Consider the following 6000-nt stretch of genomic DNA (forward strand, 5'->3'; position numbering starts at 1 on the left):
GAATTAGTTCAGTCATACGTTTTCACTAGCACAATAGCACCTATGAATTAGCTCAGTGGTAAGTTTTCCCTGGCACAATAGCACCTATTAATCAGTTCAGTGGTAAGTTTTCCCTAGCACAGTACCACCAATGTATTAGTTCAGTGGTAAGTTTTCCCTAGCACAATAGCACCTATGAATTAGTTCAGTGGTAAGTTTTCCCTAGCACAATAGTACCCTATGAATCAGTTCATTGCTAAGTTTTCTCTAGCACAATAGCACCTGTGAATTAGTTCAGTGGTAAGTTTTCCCTAGCACAAAAGCCCTGTGTATATGTTCAGTGGTAACTCTTCCCTAGCACAATACCACTTATGAATTAGTTCTGTAGTACGTTTTCCCTAGCACAATAGCACCTATGAACTAGTTCGGTTGTAAGTTCTCCCTAGCACAGTAGCTTCTATGAATTTGCTCAGTGGTAAGTTTTCCCTAACACAAACACACCTGCAAATTAGTTCATTGGTAAGCTTTCCCTAGCACAATAGCACCAATGAATTACTTCAGTGGTAAGTTTTCCCTAGCACAAAAGCACCTATGAATTAGTTTGGTGGTAAGTTTTCCCTAGTATAATAGCACCTATGAATCGGTTCATTGGTATGCTTTCCCTAGCACAATAGCACCAATGAATTACTTCAGTGGTAAGTTTTCCCTAGCACAAAAGCACCTATGAATTAGTTTGGTGGTAAGTTTTCCCTAGTATAATAGCACCTATGAATCAATTCATTGGTATGCTTTCCCTAGCACAATAGCACTTATGAATTATTTCAGTGGTAAGTTTTCCCTAGCACAATAGCACCTATGAATTAGCTCAGTGGTAAATTTTCCTTAGCACAATAGCACCAATTAATTAGTTCAGTGGTAAGTTTTCCCTAGCACAATAGCACCTATGAATTAGCTCAGTGGTAAATTTTCCTTAGCAAAATAGCACCTATGAATTAGTTCATTGCTAAGTTTTCCCTAGCACAATAGCACCTATGAATCAGTTCAGTGGTAAATTTTCCCTAGCACAATAGCTCCGATGAATCAGTTCCGTGGTAACTCTTCCCTAGCACAATAGCACCTAGGAATTAGTTTAGTGGTAAGTTTTCCCTAGCACAATAGCACCTTTGAATTAGTTCAGTGGTAAGTTTTCCAAGCACAGTAGCACCTATGAATTAACTCAGTGGTAATTTTTCCCTAGCACAATAGCACCAATGAGTTAGTTCAGTAGTAAGTTTTCCTTAGCACAATAGCAGCTATGAACTAGTTCAGTGGTAAGGTTTCCCTAGCACAATAGCATCTATGAATTAGTTCAGTAGTACGTTTTCCCTAGCACAATAGCACCTATGAATTAGTTCATTGCCAAGTTTTCCCTAGCACAATAGCATCTATGAATTAGTTCAGTAGTACGTTTTCCCTAGCACAATAGCACCTATGAATTAGTTCATTGCCAAGTTTTCCCTAGCACAATAGCACCAATGACTCAATTCCATTGTAAGTTTTCCTTTGCACAATAGCTCTAATGAATTAGTTCAGTGGTAACTCTTCCCTAGCACAATACCATTTATGAATTAGTTCAGTAGTACGTTTTCCCTAGCACAGTAGCACCTATGATTTAGTTCCTTGGTAGGTTTTCCTAGCACAATAGCACCTATGAATCAGTTCATTGGTAGGTTTCCCTAGCACAATAGCACCTATGAATTAGTTCAGTGGTAAGTTTTCCCTAGCACAATAGCACCTATGAATTAGTTCAGTGGTAAGTTTTCTCTAGCACAATAGCACCTATGAATTAGTTCATTGGTAGGTTTCCCTAGCACAATAGCACATATGAATTAGTTCATTGGTAGGTTTCCCTAGCACAATAGCATCTATGAATTATTTCAGTGGTAAGTTTTCCCTAGCACAATAGCACCTATGATTTAGTTCATTGGTAGGTTTCCCTAGCACAATAGCACCTATGAATTAGTTCATTGGTAGGTTTCCCTAGCACAATAGCACCTATGAATTAGTTCAGTGGTAAGTTTTCCCTAGTACAATAGCACCTATGAATTAGTTCATTGGTAGGTTTCCCTAGCACAATAGCACCTATGAATTAATTCAGTGGTAAGTTTTCCCTAGCACAATAGCACCTATGAATTAGTTCATTGGTAGGTTTCCCTAGTACAATAGCACCTATGAATTAGTTCAGTGGTAAGTTTTCCCTAGCACAATAGCACCTATGAATTAGTTCAGTGGTAAGTTTTCCCTAGCACAATAGCACCTATGAATTAGTTCATTGGTAGGTTTCCCTAGCACAATAGCACCTATGAACTAGTTCAGTGGTAAGTTTTCCCTAGCACAATAGCACCTATGAATCAGTTCAGTGGTAAGTTTTCTTTAGAATCCCAAAAAAGAAGAAAGAGCCATCCATACTGTGTATCAAATCATTTTTATTCACTTAAAAACAGACCGGTTTCGGCCAGAAAAATTCCACAGCCTTCTTCAGTGCAAATGAAAAAAGAAATGGTATTCAATTAAACAACAAATATATTCAACTCCGAGCTTGTTGGTCCATCCTAGAATTGTTCATTCAAACCAGGTGGGAACAACCCACCCAGTTTCACAATCCACTTTTTCTCTTTATTATTTAAAATGGAGTGCCATCCAATTTTATTGGATCTGTTGCCCTTTACAATATCAATGATCAAAAATGAGAAGCTAGCAGTAGGATGTATAAGTTGGTGTTTATAAAGTGCATTGGAAGACTTTTTGTTTTTTATATTACTGATATGTTCAGAGATTCTTATTCTAAATGGACGAGAGGTCTGACCAATATAAAAGGCACCACATGAGCATGTAGCTTGATATATTAATCAGTCAGTGCTACAATTTGCAAAAAAATTAATGTCATAAACTGCAGAACTGTTTTGACTGGAAAATTGTTTAGATTTGACAACCTTGTCACAGTGGATACAACGTCCACATGGGTGACAGCCAACTAATGGATCCCCCATAATAGTGGTTTGTATATATTGAGAAAAATGATGGTTAGATCCATGTTTATAATAATTGAAACATGAACCAAGGTTTTTACCTTTCCGGTATGAAAAAAGACATCTATCCGGTATAATTTGAGATAGCTCATCATCATATTGTAATATATTCCAATGCCTATTGACACTTTCAATTAGATTCACTGTATTTCTGGCATATGTTGTAACCAGCCTGATGGGTTGTGTTGTTGTGACATTATGATCCTTGTACCTCAAGAATTCTTCTCTATTGGTCGAATTGACCAAGTTACTTGCCTGCAACACATAACCCATACCATATCCTCTGGCTTTGAATCTACTGGTAAGATCCTTCCTGTGATTCTGAAATGAAGAATCATCTGAACAAATATGTTTGGTTCTGATAAATTGTGATTTTTGGAATATTGCGGGCTATATGTGGAGGATGGAAACTAGATGCATGCAGAATGGTGTTATATTGGGTATATTTTCTAAATACTTCAGTACCCAATGTATGGTCTGATAATCTGCTGATATTCACATCTAAGAAAGTAATACTGTTTAAATCGTAATGGATGGTAAATTGTAATCCCAAAGGGTTCTGATTTAAATAAGATATAAATGCATGTAATGTATCAACCTCCCCTTTCCATACCATCCAACAATCATCTAGAAATCGTCTCCAAATATCAATGTGTTCCAAATAAATATTGTTCACTTGATCATAAATCAGATGTTTTTCCACAAAAGCCATAAAAAATTTGCATAAATGGGGGCAAAAGAAGCCCCCATTGCTGTACCCTTAGTTTGTAAATAGCAGGTGTCCTGATAGAAAAATACATTACTGCTAAGGACATGTCCTGCTAACTGTACTAAGAATGAGTTGAAATCAGAGTCATATAAATTGGCCACCTCCAGCCAATATTCAAGTGCCTCCAAACCGGATTCATGTGGAATGTTAGTATATAAAGCGCACACATCAAGTGTGCACATCAGCCAATCAGGTTCTAATTGGCTGTCTGAAATAATTTGCAAAAAATTAGTAGTATCCTGTAATCGAGACCGGACCAAATGTAGGAGGGGCTTGAGATATTTAGTCAGGTAAAGAGATAAAGGTTCCGTGATGTAACCTTTACCTGAAACAATTGGTCTGCCCGGTGGATGTATGGGATCTTTGTGAATTTTAGGCAAAAAGTAGATATATTGGTTGGCCGGGTCCTGAACCATTAGTTGGTGCATAATGCCATTCGTAATAATTGCTTTGTCCCTGGCCTGAACTAAAAAATCATCAATTGATTTTTTAAAACAATGAATGGGATTAATGGGCATCTCAAAATAATATCTACCATCAGACAACTGCCTTTTGGCTTCCTGATCATAATTGTTTTAATTTAATACAACCACAGCTCCACCTTTGTCAGCTGAGATAATAACAATATTCCTATTATTTTGTAGTTCCAGAATAGCTTGTTTTTCCGCAAAATTGACATTGTTTGATTTGTATTGAATCTCTGCCTTGGAAAAATGCAGATCTTTGAGAACGCTATTCTGGAACTGGTGTACCAAAGGATGCATAGGTGGAGTAAAGGGCAATTTATGATATACAAACTTATCATTCATATCATTATTATCATCATTGCCAAAAAAAACGTCTTAAATTCAACGTTCTACAAAAAGACATTAGATCTTGAGCAAACATTTCTTCAGACACCATAAAACCTGGAATGAAAGTTAAACCTTTATTGAGTATAGACAATTGAGCTAGAGATAGTACAAAATTAGATAAGTTTAAAACATTTTTGTTGTGATCTTCCACTAGTTCTGTATAACCATTTTCAACAGACTCTGAATGTTGTCTATGCCTCCTGTGTTTACGTCCCCCCCGCTGGTACCTGGGCCTAAAGGGACAGATGTTATTGTCCTTCTTGGTGATGGTGAACTTGGTATTGATTGGAATTCATTGTCTGTACAAGAGGAAATGTCCTCAGTAGAGGACCCAGTGTCATGACCAGATTTTCTCAATATGGAGCGTGGTCTTTTTCTCTTGGATGTATTTGACAATGAGGGTGTAAATCTCACATGCTTAGAGTTATTTAAAAATGGATTACCTTGCTGGTAATCACCCTGATCCCTCTTAAATTTTTTGATTTTTCTGCTTTTAAGTTGTTTTTCCAGATTATTCAAATCTGTTGCCACTTTATTAAGATGTTGATTATAGTAGGGTTCCCCCTCAAAAGGTTTGATATCATTCACCATTCTGGTTACTATATCAATTTCTTTATCAATGACTTGATCATAATATTTGGATAAAGTTTCTACAAAGGACATACTGGCTGGTTTTCTTTAGCACAATAGCACCTATGAATTAGTTCAGTGGTAAGTTTTCCCTAGCACAATAGCACCTATGAATTAGCTCAGTGGTACATTTTCCCTAACACAATACCACCTATGAATTAGTTCATTGGTAAGTTTTCCCTAGCACAACAGCACCTATGAACTAGTTCAGTGGTAAGTTTTCCGTAGCACAGTAGCACCTATGAATTAGTTCAGTGGTAAGTTTTCCCTAGCACAATAGCACCTATCAGTCAGTTCAGGGGTAAGTTTTCCCTAGCACAATAGCACCTATGAATTAGTTTGTTTCCAAGTTTTCCCTAGCACAATAGCACATATGAATCAGTTCCGTGGTAGGTTTCCCTAGCACAATAGCACCTATGAATTAGTTCAGTGGTAACTCTTCCCTACCACAATACCAGTTACGAATTAGTTCAGTAGTACATTTTCCATAGCATAATAGCTCGTATGAATCAGTTCATTGGTAAGTTTTCCCTAGCACAATAGCACCAATGCATTAGTTCAGTGATGAGTTTTCCCTAGCAAAATAGCACCTATGAATTAGCTCAGTGGTAAGTTTCCTTAGCACAATAGCACCAATTAATTACTTCAGTGGTAAGTTTTCCCTAACACAATAGCTCCTATGAATCAGTTCAGTGGTAAG

The sequence above is a fragment of the Protopterus annectens genome, chromosome 13.part0 (genome assembly GCF_019279795.1).
Source record: "Protopterus annectens isolate FY-2018-M chromosome 13.part0, PAN1.0, whole genome shotgun sequence".
Taxonomy (NCBI): domain Eukaryota; kingdom Metazoa; phylum Chordata; order Ceratodontiformes; family Protopteridae; genus Protopterus; species Protopterus annectens.